The sequence below is a fragment of the Bombina bombina genome, chromosome 8, assembly GCF_027579735.1.
Source record: "Bombina bombina isolate aBomBom1 chromosome 8, aBomBom1.pri, whole genome shotgun sequence".
NCBI classification, from domain to species: Eukaryota; Metazoa; Chordata; class Amphibia; order Anura; family Bombinatoridae; genus Bombina; species Bombina bombina.
In genome coordinates this window covers 103,029,655-103,043,350 of record NC_069506.1, presented here as the reverse complement: position 1 = coordinate 103,043,350, position 13,696 = coordinate 103,029,655, and positions in this window count along the sequence as shown.

The following is a 13,696-nucleotide window of genomic DNA, read 5'->3' as shown; positions in this document are numbered from 1 at the left end:
AAACTCCAACCTAACTGCTGGCAAAGGATACAACTATTTAAACCTAGAAGAAGGAATAAAATAAGTACCAGGCCTATTCCATTCCTTTAAAATCATATCAGAAATAGCATCAGGAACTGGAAAAACCTCTGGAGTAACCACAGGAGGTTTATAAACAGAATTTAATTGTTTACTAGTTTTAGTATCAAGAGGACTAGTTTTCTCAATATCCAAAGTAATCAACACCTCTTTTAACAAGGAACAAATATACTCCATCTTAAAGAGATAAGTAGATTTGTCAATGTCAATATCTGAGGTAGGATCTTCTGAACCAGATAGATCCTCATCAGAGGAGGATAATTCAGTATGTTGTTGGTCATTTGAAATTTTATCAACTTTATGAGAAGTTTTAAAAGACCTTTTACGTTTATTAGAAGGCGGAATAGCAGACAAAGCCTTCTGAATCGCATCAGCAATACAATCTTTTATATTCACAGGGATATAATATACATTAAATGTTGAAGGAACAACCGGCATTGTACTAGTACTGATGGATACATTCTCTGCATTTAAAAGCTTATCATGACAACTGTTACATACTACAGCTAGAGATATAATCTCCGCTAAATTACAACAGATGCACTTAGCTTTGGTAGAACTGTTATCAGGCAGCAGGGTTCCAACAGTGGTTTTTGAGACAGGATCAGATTGAGACATCTTGCAAATGTAAGAGAAAAAAACAACAAATAAAGCAAAATTATCAATTCCCTTATATGGCAGTTTCAGGAATGGGAAAAAAATGCAAACAGCATAGCCCTCTGAGCATAAAAAGAAGCAAGAAGCATATAGGAAGTGGGATTTAAATAATTAAATTATTTGGCGCCAAGTATGACGCGCAACGCAAAATGGAATTTTTTGGTGCTAACAACATCCAGAAATGACGCAACTCGCGTCATGGTAGACGCAACCTTGTGCAAGGAAACCTGGCGTCAACTAAGACGCCGGAAATGATTAATTGTGTCACCGAAAGTACCTTCACGCCAAAAAATTCTCATGCCAAGAATGATGCAATAAATATCAGCATTTTGCGATCTCGCAAGCCTAATTTTGCCCGCAAAAATGATTGAAAAAGCAGTCAATTTGAAAAAAAGACTATACCCCAGGTAAGAAAAAATAACTTCCTAAATATGTTTCCCAATTTTGAAACTGATAGTCTGCAAAAAGGAAATATACATAAACCTGACTCATGGCAAATATAAGTACAATACATATATTTAAAACTTTATACTAATACATAAAGTGCCAAACCATAGCTGAGAGTGTCTTAAGTAATGAAAACATACTTACCCAAAGACACCCATCCACATATAGCAGATAGCCAAACCAGTACAGAAACAGTATCAGAGGAATCGGGCTTCAAAATGCTGAGAAGCGCATATCAACAAAGAGAATCAAGCAAAACTTACTTCACCACCTTCATAGGAGGCAAAGCTTGTAAAACTGAATTATGGGTGTGGTGAGAGGTGTATTTATAGGCATTTTGAGGTTTGGAAATCTTTGCCCCTCCTGGTAGGATTGTATATCCCATACGTCACTACTAAATGGACTCTTGCCAATTACATGAAAGAAATAGGGCCTATCTATCAAGCTCCAAATGGAGCTTTACGGCCGTGTTTCTGGCAAGTCTTCAGACTCGCCAGAAACGCCAGCTATGAAGCAGCGGTCTAAAGACGCTGCCCCATAACCCTGTCTACCTGCTCTGATGAGGCGGAGAGGAATCGCCGGAAATCAAACCGATCGAGTACGATCGGGTTGATTGACACCCCCCTTCTGGCGGCCGATTGGCCTTGAGTCTGCAGGGGGCGGTGTTGCACCAGCAGCTCACAAGAGCGTATTGCTCTCCACATTCAGCGATGTCTGTCGGACCTGAACCGCAGTGTCGGATCAGGTTCACAGACATATGTTAAATAGGCCCCATAGTCTTTATCAATAAAGTATAGTGAGAGAAAACTAACAGCTGCTTAATTCTGGAAGAAAAACCAAATGGAGTGCCACATAGCGTACCCTGTATAGAACAATGAAACGACAACACCAAATTTCCATTTGAATGGGTACTTACTTGTGGGGAACCACTAAACTAGTGGTGTCTATGTATATGCTGGATCTCTCTTGAGTTGTCCAGCTAACTCACTCTAGAGCCACAGAAGTCAATTTTCAGCAAATATTCTATTTATTTAAAAATGTATATATCTAAAATTTGGAAAGTGACACAAAAATAAAAACAATGAAATTATATTACACTTGTTTTTCTACGTGTTCCTCTGCTTCTTTAACTGTGCAGTATGGTTCTTTCATCAGGTGTTTTTAATTTTTTTATCACTATCAAAATTTTGGATATATACATTTTTAAATGAGTCCTATAGAGATGATTCACTAATCTATTTGTTTATTGACATGTTTCATTCTATCGGACCTCATGTGTGTGAGGATGTTTTTCTGCTATCAGGGCTAGAAATTTCCACTAGTCCACTAGTTCTGGATGAGTAAGAAATTGCAGTGGACGAGTAATGAATGTGAGTATTTTCCTCTCTTTAATGTTGAGTGGACTAGTAATCATTTCCCTATGGACTAGTAACTTTTTTCCCCCTGACTAGTAAACAATGGTGATAGTATTCCACCCCTGTCTCCTACAATACAAATCTATAATGGGGAAATTTGGGAACCTCTACATCTCAAGTAACTCAGAAGGCTGAGTTTATCAGTAAATTATACCATCCCTGCAGCTAAGAATGAATAATTAACCTTGCAATGTATCTGTTGCTTCATAAGGGAATACTTCCAATAATTTCCTATACATTTAAGCAAATCCACTATGACTATGAAAGTATAACTTGGCTTTATTTACATAAGCTTTCTGTACTGCAATTAATTCTGAAAGCCACATGAATATATAGATAACATAATATTACAGCAAGGCTTGTGGTTAAAGTCACCAATATTTTTTATAAATGTTAAACTGTTTACAAAAGTTTGGCTAGAAATATATCAACAGGTCAAAATCAGTGTAGATATATACGACCTAGATTTTCTTTCAGCTAAAAGCTTATAAAATGCTCTTGATTATTTATTTATTGGTAGAAAATTATTAGAATATTTTTGCCAGCAATATATTTCAGTCCTTTGTAGATGAAATATATTTATAGTAACTAAGATGAAATAGATAAATAGTAAATAGGAAGGTAGTCTCTGTGTTATTTGAAAGGGTCATGGTATGAAGCTGGAAGAAAGATACAAATTTACCAGTAATTTGCATAATATATTTCTAAAAGTAGTGGAAATCAAAATGGTTAATGATTTCAAGAATACCTGAAATAAGGTTTATAATGTCTGTGCTTCACATAAGGAATGTGTGCACGTTTTGCAATGATCATTTGAAACAACAATTTTTTGACACGGTTTTCATTCAAAACCAACGTTTTTATTTATAAACCAAAATATAAACTTGTCAATCACAAACAAAATACAAATACAATTAATATGATAATGTGCATTCAAATGATATAAAATAATGTAAAAATCTGTGTGGAAATATTGGTGTATGTGTGTATGAATCAGTCCCAAATTGCAGGAATTTTGATTAAAGAATAAAAAAAAACCCTCCAAGATAATGAGAGACTACAATAGTTAAAGGGACACTGTACCCAAAATTTTTCTTTTGTGATTCAGATAGAGCATTCATTTTTAAGCAACTTTCTAATTTACTCCTATTATCAAATTTTCTTTATTCTCTTGGTATCTTTATTTGAAATGCAAGAATCTAAGTTTAGATGCCGGCCCATTTTGGTGAACAACCTGGGTTGCCCTTGCTGATTGGTGGAAAAAATCCATCCACCAATCAAAAAGTGCTGTCCAGAGTTCTTAACCCAAAAAAGCTTAGATGGCTTTTATTTCAAATAAAGATAGCAAGAGAACGAAGATAAATTGATAATAGGAGTAAATTAGAAAGTTGCTTAAAATTGCATGCTCTATCTGAATCACAAAAGAAAAAAATTGGGTTCAGTGTCCCTTTAAGTCCTGTAATACAGGGATAGACCAAGCAAGAACCTCTGTATGCATGGACTGTTACTGTAAACAATGTCCCTAAATTCTGATACAATGGTTCAGAAGGTAAGTCCCCGCCCTATTTGTGACATCACAATGCTACATACCCAACGTACGTTTCACCAAAAGGCGCTTGGCCAATAGGTGTTGTATCACAATTCAGGGGCATTGTTTACAGTAATGATCCATGCATTACTTTGGTTGATCCCTGTTTAAAAATTCCCTGGTGATTGTACACAGTTTTATAATAAAATAGTATCTTTTGAGGCAAGCCAAGGTTCCACTTCTTCTCAATGAGCTTTCTAACACAGAGCTTGGTTGAATTTTCCAATCAAAATTCCTGCAATTATCACATTGATTGTATTTTTATCAACATTGTAATTCATTAAACCCCCCCCAACACTCCACTTTTGACTAATCCTGAAATACCCCACAGTCTGGCTTCAAATATTATTTTGGAATTAGAAAAAGGGTATATCACCTTTTTTGAAAAATTAAGTGTGATTTGTATATTTGGCTAAACTAGATGGACCCTGTGATTATTATTTCAGCCTAAATAGATTTGCCTATTTCCACTATTAGCCACATGTTATATGAAGCTCATGATGAAATGTTGTAACCTACTCCAGTATCAATACAACTGGCTGTTATTCATGTATTTATACATTTAACAAAAATTGTGTAATCGTGTGTGAGTGTGCGTCTATATATATATATATATATATATATATATATATACACACATATATACACATACATACATATACACACACATACACACTGCAGACCTAGTTACACTAGTGAATAATAATTCACAGATTATCAAAAAAAAAAATTCAAGATGCACTACACAGTATAAAGATGTGTCCATGCCTCAACATTGGCAAGGCAATTACTCATTCCTTTAGACTAGCTCAATGAACCAGGTCACTGTATATAGAGGTGCTGTGCATGCTAATGATCTACTGCTGTGGAAGGGCTTATTTAAAAGAATGTAAGGTTTTAACAGTTTCTGTTATGAGTGCTAAAGCCTTAAGAGCTCTCAGGGCATTTGGAATCACACAGGCAACTACTGTTGATAGATATTCAGTAAATCAGCTAGAATTTCTTTATAAGTAGTTTGTCTAAGTCTATATTACAGTAACAGAGATTGTGGGCTAGATTACAAGTGGCGCACCTATTACAGGTTGAAAGTAAACGAAGTGGCTTGAGCCTAATTGAATTAAGTGGGATATCGCGACTTCTGAGCTCTGGTTAACTCTTACGCTTGGCCAAAAAGTTGCACAAAAAACATAAAAAATACATTTGAAAAAGTGTAGTTACATTCATAACACTATATAATAAAAATGATTAAAAAACAGTTACAATAAAAAGTTAGATGGGCCCAAAGATATGTGGTCTCAGGTGTTAGAAAGAAAAAGGACAGCAAATGGCTTTAACATAGAGATACATATGTACACATCTCAATATGTATGTATGTATATATATATATATATATATATATATATATATATGATATATGTACACATATAAATACATATACTGTACATATACATATATACTATGCTAGGGATGGATGAATGTTTTGCAATCTTTGAAAACAGAAATTAATTTTAACACATTTGTTTAAAATTTTGAATGTTTGAGCAGCATTCGAACATTAATTTAATTGTATTTCTAATGCTATCTTTAAATGGAATATTATATTTAAATTTTTCAAATTAAAATATTACATCATTTGAATCGAATTATGCAATATTTGAATTAGAAAAATGTAGCCACCAATCAGCAAGTGCTACCCAGGTGCTGAACCAAAAATTGTCCGGCTCCTAACCTTACATTCTGCTTTTTCAAATAAAGATAGCAAGACAACAAAGAAAAATAGATAATAGGAGTAAATCGGCAAATTGCTTAAATTTGCATGCTCTGTCTGAATCATGAAAGAAAGAAATTGGATTTAGTATCTCTTTAAATGTTATATTCGAATTATGCAATATTCGAAAAAGAAACATTTGAATCTATATATTTATGTCTATTATGTATCATTTTACTAAATTCCCTACCACATGAACTATTGAACTTCTGAATAGTATTTGTTAAATTGAATGTCACTTTCGAAATTTTCGAATATGGATATTCGGTCTAATTATAAACATTCAAAAATGAAATTAACATTCGAAAACTGAAAATAACATTTGATTAACAAACTTTAATGGATTTTCGTTCTTGTCAACATTCGATTGTCCAAATTAATGTCCACAGGACTATTTAAGCTGTCAAGCTAATTGTAATGGATCATGTCAGCCCGACATTGCTAAATGCTGACAGCTTACGCTGTCAGCATTTAACATTGCACAAGCATTTCTGGTGATCGGCCGCAAGCAGGAGGTGTCAATCATCTCGATGGTATCCGATCGGAATGATTGCTCTCCGCCACCTCAGAGGTGGTGAACGAGTCTTAACTCAAGTTTCAGGCATGCTGGAAACTACGGGGGTAGATAGCAGGATCAGTTGCTTGTTAAATCTACCCCTATATGTTAATTGTTTAACATTTTTTTTTAAACTTGGCTGATCTTTTCTTTTATAAGAAGACAACAAAACTGTCTAATAATTATAAAGTGTTCAGTGTCCCTTTAAAATCAAGTGCAAACAGATAAGGTAGATGCGCAATATTGACAACTATATTTAGAACTTGCTATGTCAGAAGATGCTCTGAAGAATACCACACATAATAGTGACAGTCGTAGGATACTGTAGCTATTATACATCAGAACCTGTAGAAGGTATTTCCACAGTGCTGAAATCACTCACATTTTGAGTGGCTCAAGTATGGTGTCTCCCAACCAGCTATCAATAGCTATGGTGTAGATCTGTAACTATCTACAATCAGTTGCACAGGATCAAGCCCTAATTTGGATAATAAGCAATAAAGAAAACCCTAACACCCTGCGACTCAAAACTGCCTTTAATAATTATACCCAGTTGGGGTTATTGAGTTGTTTTGCTTAGATACTCTCACTGAAGTCTATTAGCAGTGATTAAAATGACTTTATATATTTGAGTGTTCTATATACTGTAAGATCATCTGTTTAAGAAGACACATAAACATATTTTTGTAAACTGTAATGAACATACTGTATAATATTAATACTGAAAATTAAAATAAAGTGGATTTTTCTCTTAGATATCTGTTTTCATCCACAGTGTATGTATGAAATAAATAACTGATGAATAGCGTAATGCATTTTATGTCAAAGGCCAATTGTGCATTAGCATCAGTATAAAAGCCATGAATAATAAAAAAAAACTATTACGCAATGTGAAAGGATGAAAATGATTTAACGATCTATTTTTTTTTAGTTTACATTCACTTTCCAGAACACCTCGTCATAATAGTTTATTATTAAAAATCTTGTTTACATTAACATCAATTATTTTGACAAAAGTATTTCACCAAAACATGTTTTTTAGACTCAATGTAGTCAACTTTCAGCTAGCTGAGTGATGAATGAGCCACGCAACAGATGCTTTTACAAAAATGATACTGTAAACAAAATGTGATTTCAATTTAGTGTAATTCTAATTAAAGATAAACAAATAAATTACAAAACAAAGATAAGGAGGGAGAACTGCAGACATATCAATTATCCAAGCATAACAAGTGAAATGTTTGCATTTTAATGTGTAATTATGTTTGTGTAACAGACTACTTGTAAATATTCATATACACCCCTAACTTAGAATGGCTTATGTTGGCTGAAAAGCTTCATTACCCAGGAGTTAAAATGTTCTTAATATATTTGGAATTACAGATTGTGATAGAATTATTGCTGAGGAAATGTCAGTTACAACTTTAGATGGTTTAAAATAGAACAGATGCTGTTTAAACTTTTAATTTCTTTTGTAAATCCTCAGATTTCATACTTTAAATTGTTTCAGAAAAACTACATAAAAAAAAATAGAGTTGATAAACTGTAATCCAGTATTGTTCCACCATGGGATGTTTTGTTTCATTTCAGCCTTTGCCAAAGAATGTCATAGATGGTCTGTGAGAGTTGAGTAAATTGTCTGAGATTTTGATCTTGGCTCAACCTTCCATTTTGATTTATTCTGTTTATTTAGATGATAGTTATCATATTTTAACCATTAAAAATAATCTCCTGACATTATATAATGACAAATGATTTTTGGCAAAGAGCCTTAACGTCAGAACAACCATTTTGTTTAAGTAAATGTTTTAAAAAATAGCTAAGCATATTTGAAGGCACATTAAGATATTTATTTTGTGTTGCTTTTAAAAGAAGTAAATTTCACATGCAGTTTTTGGATGGCTATTTATGTGCTTACAGAAGCAACTTTTTGTTTTTATGCTTGTGAGGAATGTCATTGTCCGCCAATAAAGTTTTGGTACTTGTATTTAGCAGCTAGTTGAGGAACATGTCCCTAGAGATCAGTAGTGTCAATTAACTTTAATTTCAACTGATACAGCTTTGGCATAACCTTTTTTTTCCCTATAGCAAATTATCTTTAACGTATTTAAATAATATTCTTTTATATACAGGAGAGAATATTTTTTAAGGGAATTTTTAAGTCTGTAATTAACTTTTGGATTTTTCTTTCCTAAGTGTATAACATTCAATTTTTATGTTGAATTTAAATCTCAATCATTTGTCCAATCATCCTTTTTTTTTATTACTTCTCATTTGACCCAACTCTTCAGAACATCATATCTGTTACAATTTTTTGTATCATCTGCAAATAAAAAAACCTTCCCTTCAAACCCTCTACTAATATCACTGATAAATATGTTCAACAAACAGGCACTAGAACTTCCATCTTCACTGAATGCCTCAGAACTGCCTCCTCCACTAAGGGACAGTCTACACCTTAGTCATTTTAAAGTCTTACCTTAGATTAAACTGCAAATAGCATACTAAATCATGCAGCAGGAATGGTATAAAAAGTTATTTTAAAATTAATATTGTTTCTGGCCCCTAAAATGGTTGCCTAGCTCCAGCCTCTGATGACATCACGATCTGGGCTGCATCTAGGCACTCTGCTGAATTGCACTGACAGTCTGTTGAATCCAACTAGTGAGCCTTTTGTGATTGGAATCCATATGCAGCCCAGATTGTGATGTCATCAGTGGCAGAGCTTGGCAGCCATTTCAAAGTAGCCAGAAATAATATTAATTTTAAAATAACTTTTTTACTGTTTCTGCTGCATGATATAGAAAGTGGTGCAGGAAGCTATTTGCAGCTTTTACTTAGGTAAGACTTTAAGGTGACTAAGGTGTAGACTGTCCCAAGTCAGCATTCTACCCACTGAAAGAACCATTAGAGAACAATGCTAAAGGATTTTGACCTTATGAAAATTTGTAGAAGGAAAGGAAAGCTGTCCCTGGGTTTAAACCACTGATCTAAGCCTACTCAAACACCTCAGTAACCCACACATATTGAAGAAATACGTATAAAGTTATGCTATGGGCGCCATGTACTAAGAGGCGGGCGGACAGCTTCTTAACTCGCGAAGCTGTCCGCCTGCCTCCGCTACACACGGGCAGCGGATCCATTGATCCGCTTTCCCGTATGTATCATTACACACTCATCGGAGTGTGTAATGCCCGCCCCTTCAATCGCGCGACCAATCACGCGACTGAAGGGGCTGTCAAATACCGAGAGCGAGCGTGCTCTGTGATTTTGCTTCGCCACCTAAGAGGTGGCGTAGGGTGTAGGAAGCAGCGGTCTAATGACCGCTGCTTCTTACATTGCGGGAAGCAGGCTCGCATATGCGAACCTGCCCCGCAAAGGCTCCGGAGCAGCTTTCGCTGCTTTGTACATAGAGCCCTAAGTCTACATTAAGTAATGGACGCAGTCATGTTGAAACGGTTTCAAACCTAATATTTCCTTTATTTTAAGGCCAGTTTTCTTATCTCCTCTGCTAAGACTAGGCTCAGAAAGAAATGAGTTTCTAGAGTGGCAATTTCACAGTGTGTTTAAAGAAGAAGCCAATTAAAACCTTGATTTTACATTTAACATGTGGAAATATAAGTGAAATACTTATATATTGCACATGTGTTTTGTTATGTATATATTCATGCATTAACACTTTATTTCAGGTCTCCAAGCGTTCCCAGCACTATTTTTCGTTGCACTCGAGTACAACACTTCACTCATCACTTGTAATATGAGTGATAATACCACACCCTGCACTACCCATTTAAAGTATAGAGTGCGCTGAGATTCTCTTTTTTTTTTACTTTTTACTTGCAAAATCATATTGGGCTCTATTCCTACTCCTATCATTTATGCTCCCTAAATGCTTTCTCTTGAGCACATTTTCTTATCACCCTTGCTGTGGCTAAATAAACAGAAATGAACCATTTTATGGGTTATTTAAAGGGATACTAAACCCAATTTTTTTCTTTAATGATTTAGATTCAGCATGCACTTTTAAGCAACTTTCTATTTTACTCCTATTATCACATTTTTTTCTTTCTCTTGCTATGTTTATTTAAAAAGCAAGAATGTGAAGCTTAGGAGCCGGCCCATTTTTGGTTCAGAACCTGGATTATGCTTGCTTATAGATATGTGCAATAAGGTTCGGTTCGATTCGGAAATTCGGAAAATTTGGCGATTCGGATCGAACCGAATTTCCGAATTAAAATACTGCCGAATTTCGTGAATAAATCCAAATTACTTCGGATTTATTCGGTAAATTTGGATGGCCATGGATTACACTAGTATTGTACAGTATATTAGGTTATATCACTCTGCTATGGGTTACACCTAATATACAGTACATAATACTAGTCTAATCCCACCTAACACTTACCGAAATTCCGAATTTCCGAACCGAACCGAATCCAGCTGAATTTCTTCGAATCTGAATGAATCCGAAATGAATTGATTCAAAATTTTCCGAATTCGAATAGATCGGAACCGAACTTCGAAAAATTCCGAATCGATCCGAACCGAACTGAATTTTTTCACCATGCACATGTCTACTTGCTTATTGGCGGCTAAATGTTATCTATGAGTAAGCGCCACTAGAGGGCACGAAACGTGTCAGACGTACTGCCTTGTATGTCTAACTGCATGCATGTCTATGCACCTTTTTTATTCTTTTGCACCATCAGTAGTGCCTGCTTTCTCTGTTCTTACTTAAAATTGCATGCTCTATCTGAACCATGAAAGAAAAATGTTGGGTTTAGTATCCCTTTAATTTTTACATTAATGTGCCTTTATCGTTAACACATTTTGTTCCTTGGCTTGGGTTTGGGGATGGGGGGGGTGATGAGGGGGTGAGAAGGTAAAGGGTCAAGGATCAGGGTCGGCTCTAAGGGGGGGCTTTGGGGGGCAATGCCCCCCCAAATGGAATGCTGTGCCCCCCAGGGCAAAAGAAGTGATTTTTAAAAAAAATTTTTTTTTTTTTTTTTTTTTTTACATTTTAAAAGTGACGGAACGTCCAGGGTCCCAAATGTTGCATCAACCATTTGCAGCCACTGGACCCTGGAGATCCTCCACTGGAGGGCCCAGCTAATCTCTTTACTCTCCTCTATTTACAACCAGATAACAAATAAAGTTGCATTTCCCTGCTGGTGCTCTCACAGTTAACCTAGGGCTTGCAATGCCCCTCCTCCTGCTAGCCCACTTACTACAGAGCTGAAGTGAGATGATGACATCATCAGACCTCTGCAGGAAGTGCTGGGAGAAGCTAACAGTCAGTGAGAGGGAAGGCAGAAGTTTGTGAAAACACAGCCGTATAACCAATGTGTGTGTGAGAGTAGTATCCCTTCCCTATTGTGCTTTATATCCTGGCAGCCACAGATAAAGAAGCAAATTGGGAATTCCTTGGTTTCCCCACTGCAGGTCACACAAAAGAAGTGTGCATTATGCCTGCTTTATCTGCAGTGATCAGTGTAAAATGTGTGTCAGATTATAGGTGCTCAAATACACACACTTCAAATGTAGCTGTGAGACAATGAGTGAAATAGCCTTATGTTTATTATTTACATGTTTCAAAACATCTCCTATTTGTCCCCAAGGTTGTTTTATTATATATATATATATATATATATATATATATATATATATATATATATATACACACACATACATACATACATACATACACACAATACACACACTGTGTGTATATATATATATATATATATATATATTGTTTGTGTGTATATATATATATATATATATATATATATATATATATGTGTGTGTATATACATATATACCGTGTGTATGTGTCCACTGGCTGTGTCATATGTGGGAGACATTCCTGAGATATGACAAATGTAACCCCTGCGCTGCCATAAATCTGGTAAATGTAACTGCTGCAGCACTGCCAGACATCTTATAAATGTAACCCCTATACTCCTTGAGATATGACACATGTAACCGCTGCACTTCCAGAAATATAAACAAATCTAACTCCTGCACAGCCAGAGATCTGATAAATGTAACCCCTGGATTGCCACAGTAGGTCTGCTCTTATTTTGACTCTCATACATGCTTTTTAATGCGTGCCCCCTCGTGAAAAAAAAATGCCCCCCCATTTCATTCGTTCTGGAGCCGACCCTGTCAAGGATGCGTGTGTTTCTGAAGTGTGTGCCTTCATTTTATGTGTGTGAGCCTATGAAAATAGCATATACATGTGTTAAATTGTTTATGTACTAGAAAACTAATATGAAAAGTTTATAGCAAAGAAATAAATAAAAACATATGTCACTACCTGGAAGTAGAATGCTAGAATTGCTTTTGGTGTGAGCGGTACCCGACGGAAATAACGTTAGCGAGCACTATAATAGAAATCCGTTACCTAAGAGTGAGCTAAAATGTCTTACGGCATCTGTACTACTCAACAGCGATAACTTTAGAGAATTATACTAATTTGAAAGCTTTAAAACATTACCATATTCTTGTAGCAGCAACAGAAAAATGAGTTTATGGATAAAGCTAGAGTGATGTTAGTACTTCCTAATGGTTTTGCATTTCACTTACAAATCTGTCTCTATGAGTTCAGCCCCCATATAGGGACTTAAAGGGACACTGAACCCACATTTTTCCTTTTGTGATTCAGATAGAGCATGCAATTTTAAGCAACTTTCTAATTTACTCCTATTATCAATTTTTCTTCGTTCTCTAGCTTTCTTTATTTGAAAAAGAAGGCATGAAAGCTATTTTTTGGTTCAGTACCATGGAAAGCACTTGTTTATTGGTGGGTGAATTTATCCACCAATCAGCAAGAACAACACAGTGTGTTCACCAAAAATGGGCCGGCATCTAAACTTACATTCTTGCATTTCAAATAAAGATACCAAGAGAATGAAGACAATTTGATAATAGGAGTAAATTAGAAAGTTGCTTAAAATTGCATGCTCTATCTGAATCACGAAAGAAAAAAATTTGGGTTCAGTGCCCCTTTAAAAATGCCAGCCAACCTCCTAATACCTGCAAACTTTAAGCCCCCCAAAACAATAAAGAACAATAAATGAAACATTTTCTTTCCCCTACATGAGTATTGGTGCTTCGCATTTTTTCACTATGGGATGCTTCCTAATTTTAATGTTTGTAACAATAAAGGACTTTTAATCTACAAC